Genomic DNA, 14,804 nt, shown 5'->3' with positions numbered 1-14,804 from the left:
CTACAAGAAGATCCCATTGACAGATCTCCTGGGTTGTGAAGATTGGTTGGGATGATGAGTTTATTCTTCAGAACAGTTGTTAGAGAGACAAGTATGCCAGAGACCCAACAAATTGACCAGAAAACCCTTCAGGTCTGTCAGAAAAATAGGTTAGAAGCTGAAACAATATAGATTGTTCTACATCTAAGGATTAAAGGAGGATTCACAAAAGATCATGACTGTAGCCCATCACTCCATGAAAGGTACATGCAAGTCTAGACTTGAGAAGAACTAATTGCTTGATCACTATATATAATTAATATCCCCTCCGTATGTTATAGGTACTAATTTCTGCATGAGATCCCTCAAAGATATTTTCACTCATAGAAGAATTTAGCTCTGACTCAGAGTGCATGTTCTCGTTTAAATTAGGTTTTCTGTCATGTGGCTCGTCAGATTCCACATGCTTTACCCTAAAGGCTTTTGAATTTAAACGAGCAGCTTTTATGATAATCCACTATTTACCAACATTGATCAACACTAAAGAAACACAGTGACAATAGATGTGCACAAAAATGGGAATGAGATTCAATAAGATATCGTATTAATTTCATAACTGTAGCGAAGAAACAAAAAGGAAAGGTAATTTAAACCAAAACATAGCTAACAATGTGTGTTTATATTTCCCAATATCACCAAAAATGTAGAATCTTTCTGATTTAATGATCCTCGGTCCTCTCTGGCTGTATGTTTCTGTAGTCCACAGTTCTAACATCATGTACTGCCTAGGCTCTTGGTACCACTCTTTGAGGAAACATTTTTTTCCTGAAAACATGCTCCATATTTTTATCTAATTAAATGTGTGTCTGAAGGGTCAAAGTTGGAAATGTGTGAGATTGAGGTCAGCCGAAGACAGGTAACTGTCAACCAGTAGGTGCTTTCTGAAATCCGGATTGCAAATCCACTTTGCCTGGATGCACCACAATAGGGCAGATGTACAAGAATCTAGCCAAGCCCCAAATCCTGCCTCCAGAAGAGAGAGTGATGTAGACTCTAGCCAAATCAGCCACTCCCTAAGTCCCTCCCCTGCACACACACACACAAACATACACATACATACACACACACACACACACACACACACACACACACACACACACACATAGCATTAGAAAATAATTATGGCCAATCTCAGAGGCAAATGAATGGGAATCTGGTGGTTGGATCCTGGGCTTTTCAAAAGGGACAGAGCAAAGAGAGAAGTGCTCGAAAATAAAGACACACGTTGAAACCTTCTCTTTGGTCCTGGCTCCTTTGTGGTTCTGACTTCTTCGTCCTCTGTGAAAGTTCTATTCCAGAGTCTTATCGCAAGCTCTGAACTTTTCTAAAAGTCAAGGAGGGGTTTATGGCCCTGGTGAGCAGGGCTATAATCTCAGCACCCAGCTGAGCCTTCACCTGAAAGAGTTAACAGGCCTGGCAGGACCTGGCTGAGATTGTTCCCATGCCTCCCAGCCTGAACTCCTGTGGGCCAGGCAGAGCACACCAGAAGCAGCATTCCCTGGGACCTGCAGTGTGAGGAGCTACCTTCCCCCAGAGGAGCAGAGTGGAGCCCCCACACACAGCACAAAGTACAACAATTAAATATCTCATCTTAGTTTATACTTATAGAAAACTGAGACTCAATGCCTCCTCTTCGGTTTGAGCTGTCTTTTCCCTTTTGAATTTAAATCAATAATACATCTTCTAGTAAAGTTCTCTTTAAAACTTTATGGGCTTTCTACAAGCATTATGAGGCTCAATCCTTGATTCTAAAACCTAGTGGTTTATGATTTTATTATTGTAGCATCCTTCTCCAAGCAATGATATCAGTATCAGTCAGAATTCACTAACCAAAGCGAATACATTGTAAACATAAGATAAAGGATTTATTTTTAGGTGTTAGACTTCTCATAATTGTAAGATAATAAAGAAAAAAAACTGGAAAAGATAAAAAATTAGAAGATCAACTGGTATACCTGAGTGAACAAAACACACTAAGCTGACACCATGAGAAACTTTGAAAAAGTAGCTAGTAAAGATGTTTACCAGAAACTTCATCTTCTGAGTATTCATCCAAAACCAGGAGGTGAAATGCTGGCTACTAGAGTTCACATCAACACTCAGGAAGAAATCTTATGATGCAATGTCGAGGAGAGAAAAGTGAGACCTAAATACCCCTATGACTAGATAGGATTAATTACCACAACCTATAGATGGCTGCCATATAACTTCTAACTCACCTTTTTTGCACACTTTTCCATTAGCCAACTTTATCCCTGTACCAAAAAAAAAAAAAAAAAAAAAAAAAAAAAAAAAAAAAAAAAAATTCTAAGCAATGGTGCTTCCAGTTTTGAGAACTCAATAGAAGATATTAAAGATCTTCCACATAGCCAAAATCAAGAAGCATTTGTAGTAGACTTTCTTAACTGTAAACCTGATTGGATGAAGAGATACTTTGAAGATTAGTGTATTGTGGTTCTGCATATATTGGTCATGGCATTTATATAGACCATTAGATCATCATGTTTCAGTGTCATAAATAGATTAACTCCTTGGTGAAAGGAAATATGATGGCAGCATTGAGAATTTGAAAGGTATGAAGTAGAAGCTAGTTGGAGAAAGTCAGTCACTAGAGGCTTGTCCTGGAATGCTGGTTTTTGCCCTAGTACTTTCCTATTCAATCCCTTTCTTTGTTTACTGGCCAACATGGCATGAAAAACTCCTATCCTCCTATTCGAGATGCACTGGAACCTAATAAATAAAATCTAATCTTTCTTTTTATTTGTCTCTGACAGGATTTGGTCACAGTCAAACTGAAAGAACACTGTCCAAAACTTATAGTGACTTTCAAGCTGTATTATAGATGCTTTCATAATAAATAATAAAATAATTTTAGTCCTGTATTTGTTCATTTCAGAAAGATCATTCAGTCATGGTTCAAGTTTTAGGACAATAATATAGCCTCTATTTAAAGTGTAAATCTTCTATTCTAATAATATGGCCTTGGGATGTTTTATAAATTATTTTCCAAAACATGTGAGTAATAATAGTAGTGATATCCATTCTGTAATGATCATAAATAGATAACAACAACAACAACAACAAAGCTGGCAAATGTTAGGGATGGTAACCTTCTCAGCAATGTTATCATTGATCTTATATCCTAAATGCCTTGATTATGCTGGTCTTTTCTATGTCCAACATCAGATACCAAATTACACAGAGTCCTGAAAGAATGTTTTTCCAAGATATAACTAAATTCTAAAGTGAACACTTGCCTAAATACTGTTGAATTTTGCTTAATGATAAATTCAGTTTAAATTTTATACCTGCCTTCAATACAAATCATTCTGACAAAAAGTTAAAGAAATGTGGGTCAACAATTGTACAAAATAAGCAAGTTTGTCCATAAACCTGCTATATTAACTTTGTGATTTCTAAAAAGCACTTAAGTTCTATTGGTCTTTGCTCTAGATGTATTCTCAGTTCTCATGGCCCTGAAAAAAGTTGAGCAGAAGCACACATAAAACAGAAACAATTTAATGCCCTGGTGTTGGAGGGTGAGGTTGAACAGATGATAATTAAACTGTTTAGCCACCTACAACACAGAGAGCAAGGGTCTTTCTATGACTTAGCACAGGCACAGGTTTTGTAGCTCATATGCATAATACCAACTATTCTCTACATGTTCAGTTACATGTACTTTTGCACACAGCTTCGTGCATTACATACTTCATCAGCATCTTAAATAGCTATTCAAGTTGTGTGCTGTCACATCATGATCCTTAGGATTCCATGTAGACACTCAGGATTGCTTCTGCAACTATCTACCCTTGTGTCTGGTCCAGGGAAAATGAGTGTTTCCTGCCTTTTTCTATGCTGATTTTTATAAACCAATTCTATAAGGGTTGGTGAAAGGTCTTCCAGACCTTCTGCTCTGTCCCATTCTGCTTCAAGATGATATTTATATCGTGTATATATAAATGGCCTTGCTGCCCATTACAGAGAAGAAAGACAAACTAAATTTTTAAACTGTTTCACTGAGAGAGCCAGCAATCTGAGGAGACCATGGATTAGCATCCTAATATTTTGTTTTAGATTGCATCATCCACCAATTGATTGTATAGGGAGGGAACATAAAGGTAGTCATCATTCCAAAGCTTGATTTTGCCCTTCCAGTCAAAAGTTCAGTCCTGTCTTTGAGAGTCATTGTACTTGCACCTTTCTCTGTATCATCTCAAATCACAAATTTGAGATGTCCCAGCTTCTGTTTCAATGACTGAAGAAACCTAAAAGCTGAATCCACAGATTCCAAATCAAAGCACTGCTTTGTCTCTTATTTCCTAGCTATAACATGGATCTTAAATGCAATCCCAAACCCACGGTTTTCTTAGGTTCTGGTATGCCTTTTTGTTCTGCCCAATCTTGTTTCATTCATCCCCAGCAGCTGTTTATCTAGAAAACACTCTATACAATTCTCTGATAAAAGCTTGTTCCTCAGAAAAGCAAAGTTTAAAGCTGTTAATTTATAAAAGAAGAAGATTAGGAGAACAAACATTGGGGCATATGTATGGTCAAATATTTTAAACAGGCTTCTATAGAAATTCTCCGAATATACTCAAAATAGAAGTATAGCATACAGCAGTTTCAACATATAGATAGATAGACAGACAGACAGACAGACAGACAGACAGACAGACAGATAGATAGAATATTTAGCTGCAATTACCCTACTACATGAGTGGATGCTATTAACAAAAAAACTGAAGAGCAGATAGATACGTTCAAAAATGGCCTCTTCTCTGTTCTCCATAAGTACAGATGTCTGCAGTTGTTTTTTACATTTGCTTCATTTTCTATAAGATTCATAACTAGCAATGATATGTTAAGGGAGTAAGTAATACGTGCCTCAAACATATGATTACATTGACAGTAGTTTCAAATGGTGCTCATTTTTAGCCTCACTCCAACAGAAAATAGGATTTCAAGTACTTCTTTTAAAAAATGTACAACAGACTATTTAAAAGCAAAGAGAGCCTGGTAGTGCAGAGATGTGTCTAGCCAAGAACAAAGGTTTTTAAACTGTATTTCTCTTTACAGACAGAGAATAGTATTAGTTTCTGAAACTGTCTTCCCAGATGTTTCGTTATTAGAATTTTTTAATGGCAACCCTATAATACTATTGAAAGTATAGTCAGAATAGATTGAAGGTGTTTCTATTTGAACTTAGGGCTAGTGCTTCTATTACTGTGGACTATCCAAAAAGATAAAGAATAAAAATATTTTCACTATTTTGAGAGGTATCTCTACCCTTGGATCATTCTTGTTTTATTTTATTTTATTTTTTTGTGTTGAGAAGTGGTGTGACTCAAACATTGGGGAGTTACTTCTCTGACTCACATAGGAATATCCTGAGAAAGTCCCAGTCAGAAATACATATTTAAGCAATTTTTAAAACTAGTATGTTTATATTTTTTAAATGACTCATCATATTCTATTGTGTAAATACATATTTAGACTAGTAAATGGCTTTATGAAGCTATGAATTAAAGCCAAATGTAAGTGTTGGAGTTAATCTCTCCTGCCTGCTTTAAGCACCATTTTGAATGAGTGGGGTGAAATTGGACATTGTGAGTGTATAATGATGAAAAATGAAGGGCTACAATAAGAAATAATTCTTTTGATTTCTAGAGCAGAATGGCCTATGAATTATGTTTTAAATTAATGAATGAGAAGATAGAGAATGATTTGAATCTCATCAGTAGCTATTTTCCTCTTTCTCAGAGATAGCAATGAGCCATTTTCTAAGGGATTTGAACTTCTGTGAGCAAGTCCCTCTAAGCTTCTAAAAGGTCTTAATTTGAAGCTGAACCTTTTAATGATGATTTGTTTCACTTGAAAGAACAAACAAATAAGCACTTGGACTTCCTGGGAGGTTTTCATTGTGTGAAGACAATTTCTTTCTAAAGCTAAATGAGTTTTTAACATTTGGGAGGATATGCCCATTATAACGCATCCTCCTGCCAGGAATGATCCCTCTTCCTTCAACTTCACAAGCAGCCATGAAAAGAGAAGTTCTGTTCCCACAGAAAGCAACTTGGATTTAAAAAGAGAAATATGTTGATTTGAGGAAATTTCTTTCTCTAATTACACTCTCCAATACTACATAAAGAAAACAAACTTGTCAGGACTATTCTGTTCAATATAGGACTCCAGCTTGATGTAGTAGATTTACTTGTTCCATCTTCTACTGAAACATGCTTTCTTTTTGCTGTTGTGCATATAAATGCACTGTTTGGAAAGAAACAGTAGCACAGCTTTCATCTCAAAGTGGGAAAAGGGATTGTTTAGTCTTCACACAAATATTAACAACCATGTCCCATGAACACAGATTAAGGTGACCCAAAATTAATTGTTCAAATGAGGCAACAGTTTCATGAAATTCTTACAGTAACCGAACAAAGGAAGTAATAAATCAAGGCATTTCCAAAAGATACTGGTGTGTGTACTTCCACTGTACATATATAAAAACTCAAATATTTGTTGGAAACATTAGGTAGGTGTTTACAGTTCAGAGGAACAGATATAATCTTTAGTTTCTATCATTTCATTGATGGAACTAGGGTTTGTTAAACTAAAACATTTCAAATGATTTTGTTTGTTTGTTTATTAGTCTGTCTTTAAAGATTTTACTTTATCTGTTAGTCACAAAATGTTAAATTCCACATTGAGAATGGCTACTTTGTAGGCTAATGATAACAGGAGAGAAACTGAAATCAAACTTGAAGCTTTTCACATCATTGATATTTTAATCAATCAGCCTTTGGAGATAGAGATTGTTTCTTGAGGAATTGTCATCCACAACTTCAACCTCTCAGATGATCCAATACAATATCTAAACCACAAGTTTGCCCATTGGTAACCCTTCTATGGTGAAGGATATTTGATCACACTGTGAACTCCAAGGTTGCATTATTTACAAATAATATTATATAAAAAAATATAACTATTTTTATTTGTGGTTTCGCTCAACCCTTAGCACATACCTTTAATTCCTCTAGATAGAATTCAGACATGTGACTCAGTCCCAAGATGGAGGACCGATGAGGCTCCATCCTGAGCTCCATGGAGAAGCCACCTAGCCTCGGTGACCAGTAGAGTCGGTGCAAGGCCCGAGAACAGCCTGCCTGCCTGAAGAAACTACAGGAGCAAGACAAACAACAAAAAGCAGAGTTTCGTAAAAGGATGGAGAAAGAGGTGTTTTGTTTCATCCAGGACAGTGGTCAGATCAAGAAAAAGTTTCAGCCTGTGAACAAGATAGAGAGGAGCATACTACATAATGTGGTAGAGGTGGCTGATATCACACCTGTCTTTGGGGAAGATGATGACTGTTGCTCTGTCGTGATCTTCAAAAAGGAGTTTGCACCCTCGGATGAAAAGCTAGATTTCTACTGTCATGGAGAAGAGTGAGACCCCAGAAGGCTGAGGAGAAGCGGAAGCAGAAGCAGGACGAGGCAATTCAGCAGGGACCCGCAGTTGTGAGTCTTGCTAGAGACTGCAAGGATAAGTATAGCCACCGTATTGGCAAAGGAGCAGCCAAAGATGCAGCAGCCCACATGCTACAGGCCAACAAGACCTATGACTGTGTGCCTGTGGCCAACAAACGGGGTGCACGCTCCATAGAAGAGGCCATAGATGAGATCAGAGCCAAGAAACGTCTGTGGCAGAGTGGGGAAGAGTTGCCAACTACCTCCTCCCAGGCATTCCACTCACCTTGCTTTGACCTCCAGCAAGGGAGGGGCATGGAGGGACAAGGCTGCTGCTAATAGGACCCATCCTGGAGCCCCATCTCTAAACTGTGAGGCTCTGCCAGATGCCACTTGGGCTGGAAGAGAAGCAGGTGATTATCACTGTTGGAATTTGGATGTATGGTGTGTGTGTGTGTGTGTGTGTGTGTGTGTGTGTGTGTGTGTGTGTGTGATGTGCACAGGAGTGTAAATGTGTGAGTGGATATTTAATCTGTATTATTCCTACCCCTGGAACAAAGCTAGCAGCACCTCCACAAGTGTTGCTAGGCATAAGGCTTGTTTGCATATTCCACTTTATCTTCTTCCTTCTGGGGAATGTTCTCTCTGGCAAGGGATGATGCCTTGATAATCAGAGATATCAGGAGTCTAGAAGGCAAGGGTGCATCTGTGTCCTTAGCAAAAATGGTAAATGCTTATACCTTCAGGACAATGTTTAAGGCTATGGGAAAGAACTCTGACAATATGAGTTCAAAATATAGAATTTCTCAACTATGTAAAATAAAAGGATGCAATATAAATTGTGTAAGGAGCTTTATAGACCTAGAAGTACACTCTGAACCCAGCTTGTCAGAAAAATACAAAGGCAGGCAGATACAAAGGCAAGCAGATTCCTGAGTTTTAGGTCAGCCTGGGACAGAGCCTTGGCTTTGGGCAAGTGGTAATCTCAGGGTGGGGCCCACCCTACTAGTTTAGTCTGTCCTTAACAAAGGCAGTCAAATCTCTGAAGTCTTTTGCAGTGTTGAAAATAAATGTGTGCTTGCAATCTCTTTCTAAGAATCAAAGAGTTAGGGTCTGAGGATACTGATTCATGGGACAATTAAAAAAGAACCTGGGTAATACCTCAGATTTTAGGTAAATAAAAGACTGGCTTTTGATCTTCAAGAAATGAGCTATCCAGAGAGGTTTTGGAATAATGAGAGAAACCTGTGTCTCAAGCAGAGTGCTATCTGAAAAGCTGTATCCACTGGTCTCCAACAGAACATATGCAATCAGCTTGTAAGCCACTGTTTGACTTTGAATCATTTGTTTCTCTGCTCCCTGGCACCCCTTCCTCAGAAACCCTCTTTAAGCTCAGGTTGGCCCTTGGCACATTAAAGATATTTGTACATTAAAGAATAGTACCTTGTGTGTTTGTGTGTGTGTGTTTGTGTGTGTGTGTGTGTGTGTGTGTGTGTGTGTGTGTGTGTGTGTGTGTGTATGTATGTAGTTTGATGCCTCTGAACATGTGTGTGCACGATATATGAGTATGGAATGTGCCCAATAGAAGTCAGAGTCTTCAGTGTCTGACATTGGGAAATAAAAAATGGTCAAGCAAACAAGGAAAATAGAATCTCTGTCCTTGGTGCAGACAGAATGTTCCAGTTAAGCCATTCACTTCACCAATAGACTACCTCTAAGAAGACAGATTTATCTTGTGACAGGCTAAAGCAGTAGGAAGAATAATTCTTTTTTTTTCTATCCCATAATCCCTGTATCAGATAGAGTAGCTTGCAGAATCAGGGCCAAAGTGGGCCAGACATGGAGTGTTGTAAATATGTGTGGGATTTTTTGTTTGGATTATACAGAAAAGCATAACTTATCCCTTTTTTTCTTGTTTCTAAACATGCTTTCCTTGATACTTTTCATACACTACCCTGGCATACACACAAAAATGCACACACAATATTTTGTCATGTGCTGCTGACCATACCGCAGCTGTTCTTTTTTGGTTCTCTCTTGATGGTAAGATCATCAGCTGGGGTGAGATATACAGGGCTACTGTTTGATAATAAAAGGTTTACCTATCTTAAGTCCAAGTCACTCCACTACTGTAGCTGACTTAGCTGAAGTCTCTGACATTTAGCACATCATTCTAAAACAGCAGGAAATTAAGCAAAGGATTGATATCTAGAGCCTTTTCCCTCCTTTTCTCTTCAGTAAGACTAAGCCTTTCTTTCTACTAAACAAAGACCTGTTCTGGGCTGGATAGTTGGCTCCGCAGTTAAGAGCTCTGATTGTTCTTCCAGAGGTGTGGAGTCCAATTCTCAGTAACCACACCATGTGGTGACTCACAACCAACTGTAATTAAATCTGAAGCCCTCTTCTGATGTGTCTCAAGATAGCAACAGTGTACTCATGTAACTAAAATAAATAAATCTTTAAAAAAGAAAGAAAGAAAAAAACCTGTCTGTCCCAAAGTAAGGAGAAGCCGGTCCACTCCATCTCCATTTTCTGTGGCTTCTTCGTTTTCTTCTCTTCCCCTCTGCACCGTGCATATTGCTATCTTAATTTTTTATGTACCTTATAATTTCTAAATTATCCACTCTGCATTTTTCTTCTAATCTTGTTCTCTCTTCACGCTCTGATATAACAGTGTCTTTGCTCCCAACGCCTTACTCCCAATGCTGTGCTTTACTTCTAGGTTCTTCTTCAGTTCTGTTTTTTTTTTTTTTTTCCCACCAAATTTTTTTATTTGAAATTCTTTTTTAACCCAATTTTTTTTGTTGGAAATTCTTTTTTCAACAACTTTATTTTACAAAACAAAGATAAATGTACAGATTTTTAAGCATTTTTTGCATAAAATTATAAAATACTTTTTTGACAGTACTTTTTTTCAGATTTGAAAATAATTTTTACATAAAACTGTATGAATATATTTGTTTGTCAGTGCTTGATTTTTTTTAAAGGTTTGATAGTATGCATTGAAAACTTAATAGTTACAATGAGCATAAAGTACATGTAAAACAAAATGTAACATGGAAATAGTCAAAGTTTTCTTGTTGTATAAAGATTTTTTTGTTTTGTTTTGTTTTGTTTTCTTTATTTCTTGGAATTCATACAGTCTGTGAGTTGTTTCTGGGGCAGTGCTAGCCTCTGGGGTTAGCATTTCATTATCAGTGACTGCATATTATGTCTGTTCTTTTTTGACTGGGTTATCTCACTCAGAATGATATTCTCTAGATGCAACCATTTTCTTAAGAATTTGGTCGTCATTGTTTCTAGTGGCTGAGTAGTATTCCATTGTATAAATGTACCACAATTTTTGTATCCATTCGTCTTCTGAAGGACATCTGGGTTCTTTCCAGCTTCTGGCTATTATAAATAGAGCTGCTATGAACATTGTGGTACATATATCTTTGTTGTGTACTAAGGTGTCTCTGGGGTATATGCACAGAAGTGAAATAGCTGGGTCTTCAGGTAGTATTATGTCCAATTTTTTGAGGTATCGCAAGACTGATTTCCAGAGTGGTTGTATTAGTTTGCAACCCCACCAACAGTGGAGAAGGGTTCCTCTTTCTCCGCAACCTGGCCAGCATCTGTTGTCATCTGAGTTTTGGATCTTGGCCAATCTGACTGGTGTGAGGTGGATTCTCAGGGTTGTTTTGATATGCATTTCCCTGATGGCTAAGGATGTCGAGCACTTCCTCAGATATTTCTCAGCCATTCGATATTCCTCAACTGAGAACGTTTTCTTTAGTTATGTACCCCATTTTTAATAGGGTTATTTGATTCTCTGGTGTCTAGCTTTTTGAGTTCTTTGTATACCTTAGATATTAGGCCACTATCTGATGTGGAGTTGGAAAATATCTTTTCCCATTCTGTTGGCTGCCGTTTTGTTTTCCTGACAATGTCCTTCGCCTTACAGAAACTTTGCAATCTCATTAAGTCCCATTTTTTAATATTTGACCTTAGAGCTTGAGCCATTGGTGTTTTGTTCAGGAAATTTTCTCCTGTTCCCATGTGTTCTAAGGTTTTCCCTACTTTCTCATCTAATAGTTTCAGTGTATCTGGTTTATTGTGGAGATCTTTGATCCACTTACACTTTAGCTTTGTACAAGGAGATCAGAAAGGGTCTATTTTCATTCTTTTGCATGCTGAGTGCCAGTTGGACCAGCACCATTTGTTGAATAGGCTGTCTTTTTTCCATTGAATGTTTAGGGCTCCTTTGTCGAAAATCAGGTGACCATATACATGAGGGCTCATTTCTGGATCTTCTATTCTATTCCATTGATCCACATGCCTATTTCTGTACCAGTACCATGCAGCTTTCAGCACAATTGCCTTGTAATATAGCTTGAGGTCAGGGATAGTGATTCTCACAGATGTTTTCTTGTTGTTGAGGATGGATTTCGCTATTCTGGGTCTTTTGTTGTTCCATATGAAATTGCACATTGACCTTTCCAATTCCATGAAGAACTGTGTTGGAAATTTGATGTGGATTGCATTGAATCTGTAGAATGCTTTTGGTAGGATGGCCCTTTTTAAAATGTTGATCTTTCCAATGCATGAGCATTGGAGATTTTTCCATTTTCTGAGATCCTCCTCAATTTCCTTCTTTAGAGGTTTGAAGTTCTTGTCGTACAGGTCCTTCACTTTCTTAGTTAGAGTCACACCAAGGTATTTCATAGTTTTTGTGACAATTGTGAAGGATACCTTTTCCCTAATTTCTTTCTCCAAATGTTTGTCCCTTGAGTATAGTAAGGCTACTGATTTGTTTGAGTTGATTTTGTATCCAGCCACTTCGCTGAACTTGTTTATCAGCTGTAGGAGTTCTTTGGTGGAGTTTTGGGGGTCACTTAAGTATACTATCATGTCATCTGCAAAAAGTGATGTTTTTTTCTCTTCCTTTCTGATTTTTATCCCCTTGATCTCCTTTTGCTGTCTAATTGCTCCAGCCAGAACTTCCAGTACTATGTTGAATAGGTAGGGGGAGAGTGGGCAGCCTTGTCGAGTCCCTGATTTTAGTGGGATTGCTTCAAGTTTCCCTCTGTTAAGTTTGATGTTGGCTGTTTGTTTGCTGTATATTGCTTTTATTATTTTTAAGTATGGACCTTGGATTCCTGTTCTTTCCAGGACTTTTAACATGAAGGGGTGTTAAATTTTGACAAATGTTTTCTCAGCATCTAGTGAGATGACCATGTGATATTGTTCTTTGAGTTTGTTTATATGGTGGATTACATTGATGGATTTCCTTATATTAAACCATTCCTGCATCCCAGGGATGAAGCCTATTTGGTCATGATGAATGATCGTTTTGATGTGTTCTTGGATTCGGTTTGCAAGGATTTTGTTGAGTATTTTTGCATCAATGTTCATAAGTGAGATTGGTCTGAAGTTCTCTTTCCTTGTAGGGTCTTTGTGTGGTTTAGGTACGAGGGTTATTGTAGCCTCAAAAAATGAGTTGGGTAGTATTCCATCTGATTCTATCTTTTGGAATATTTTGGAGAGTATTGGTGTTATATCTGCAATAAATGTCTGATAAAATTCTGCACTGAACCTGTCTGGACCTGGGCTTTTTTTGGTTGGGAGGCTTTTGATGACTTCTTCTATTTCTTTAGGTGTTATAGGGTTATTTAGATGGTTTACGTGGTCCTGGTTTAACTTTGGGATCTTGTATCTTTCTAGGAATTCGTCCATTTCCTCCAGATTTTCCAATTTTGTGGAGTATAAGTTTTTGTAGTAGGATCTGATGATTTCTTGAATTTCCTCAGTTTTAGTTGTTATGTCTCTACTTTCCTTTCTGATTTTGTTAATTTGTATACTCTCTCTTTGCCCTTTAGTTAGTCTGGCTAGGGGTTTATCAATCTTGTTGATTCTGATTGGCCTGCCTTTATATGTTACCTGACATTTTTCCCTTACTGCTTTTAGTATTCTTTCTTTACTTTGGGCACTTGATGTTTTTACTATTATGTGTCGGGAGGTATTTCTTTTCTGGTCCAATGTATTTGGAGTTCTGAAGGCTTCGTTTATGTTCATGGTCATCTCATTCTTAAGGGTAGGGAAGTATTCTTTTACAATTTTGTGGAAGATATTTACTGTGCCCCTTAGTTGATACTCTTCTCCCTCTTCTATTCCTATTATCCTTAGGTTCGGTCTTCTCATTGTGTCTTGGATTTCCTGGACATTTTGGGTTAGGAGCTTTTTGTTTTTTGCATCTTCTCTGGCTGTTTTGTCTATGTTTACAATGTTGTCTTCTGCCCCCGAGATTCTCTCTTCCATCTCTTTTAATCTGTTGGAAATGCTTGCTTCTGTGACTCCTGATTTCTTTTTTTGGTGTTCTGCCTCTAGGGTTATCTCTTTTAGTGTTTTCTTTATTGTGTCAATTTCCGTTTTAATTTCCCTCTTCCATTCCTTCATTTCTTTGCTTCTGTTTTCCCCTAGTTCTTTGAGTTCTTTGAGTGTTTTTCTTGTTTCCTCTTTAAAAGCTTCTGAATCTTTTTGCTTTTCCTCCCGTTCTTGTTTAAGTATCTCTATCAGAATCTTGACGTATGATTTCAGGTCTGCATCTTCTTTTTCTGGAGTGTTTGGAATTCCGATGTTTGCTGTTATGGGAGAGCTGGGTTCTGGTGTTGCCAGGTTGTCTTGGTTTCCTTGGGATATACTCTTTCGCTTTCCTCTTGCCATTTTGTTTTCATTGATATGTTCTAGCCTTTCCCTTGTATCTGGTCTGTTTCCCTGGATCTCCACTTCTCCAGGTGTCAGATGGGCCCAGCCCTGTTCTATACCTCAGAGTCACAGGGTGGGAACAGAGGTTTCAAAGTTCTGTTCTTGGTCCCCGGTTCAGGCAGGTTGGTGGTTGTGCCCTGCGTGCGCACTCTGCAGAGATCTTTCTGCTCCCCGGCCACCCAGATCTCCCACTCACCAGTCTCTCAACCTTAGGAGCTGGCGGTCTGTGTGACAGATGGGCCGGGCTCTGCTCTGCGCCCTGAAGTCACCGCAGTGTGGAAACAGAAGTTCCAAAGTTCTGTTCCTGGTCCCTGGATGAGGCAGGTAGGAGGGCGCGCTCTGCGTGCGCACTCTGCAGAGATCTCTCTGCTCCCTGACTGCCCAGATCCCCCACTCACCAGTTTTTCAACCTTAGGAGCTGGCGGTCCGCGTGGCAGATGGGTTCAGTTCTGTTTTTATAAGTTTGTTTTCCTCTTTTTGTCCTCAGCACTTATGTTTCTTTCGGAATACATGATCATATTGTGAAAAGTTCACCACAAGTTTACACATAAC

General features: G+C 38.2%; 1 pseudogene across 1 annotated transcript in view; it reads left to right on the top strand.

The window, feature by feature from the left end:
- LOC308422623 (sperm-associated antigen 7-like) overlaps nt 1–7,844 on the top strand; it is a 38,330-nt pseudogene extending 30,486 nt beyond the window's left edge. The window contains exon 3 of the transcript in view: nt 7,127–7,844. The product of the transcript in view is annotated as a sperm-associated antigen 7-like (transcript). The remainder of the gene's footprint in view (nt 1–7,126) is intronic.
- The last annotated feature ends 6,960 nt before the right edge of the window (nt 7,845–14,804 follow it).

Source organism: Micromys minutus (assembly GCF_963924665.1).
Source record: "Micromys minutus genome assembly, chromosome: 7".
Classification (NCBI taxonomy): domain Eukaryota; kingdom Metazoa; phylum Chordata; class Mammalia; order Rodentia; family Muridae; genus Micromys; species Micromys minutus.
This window is presented reverse-complemented; position numbering and strand designations above follow the sequence as displayed.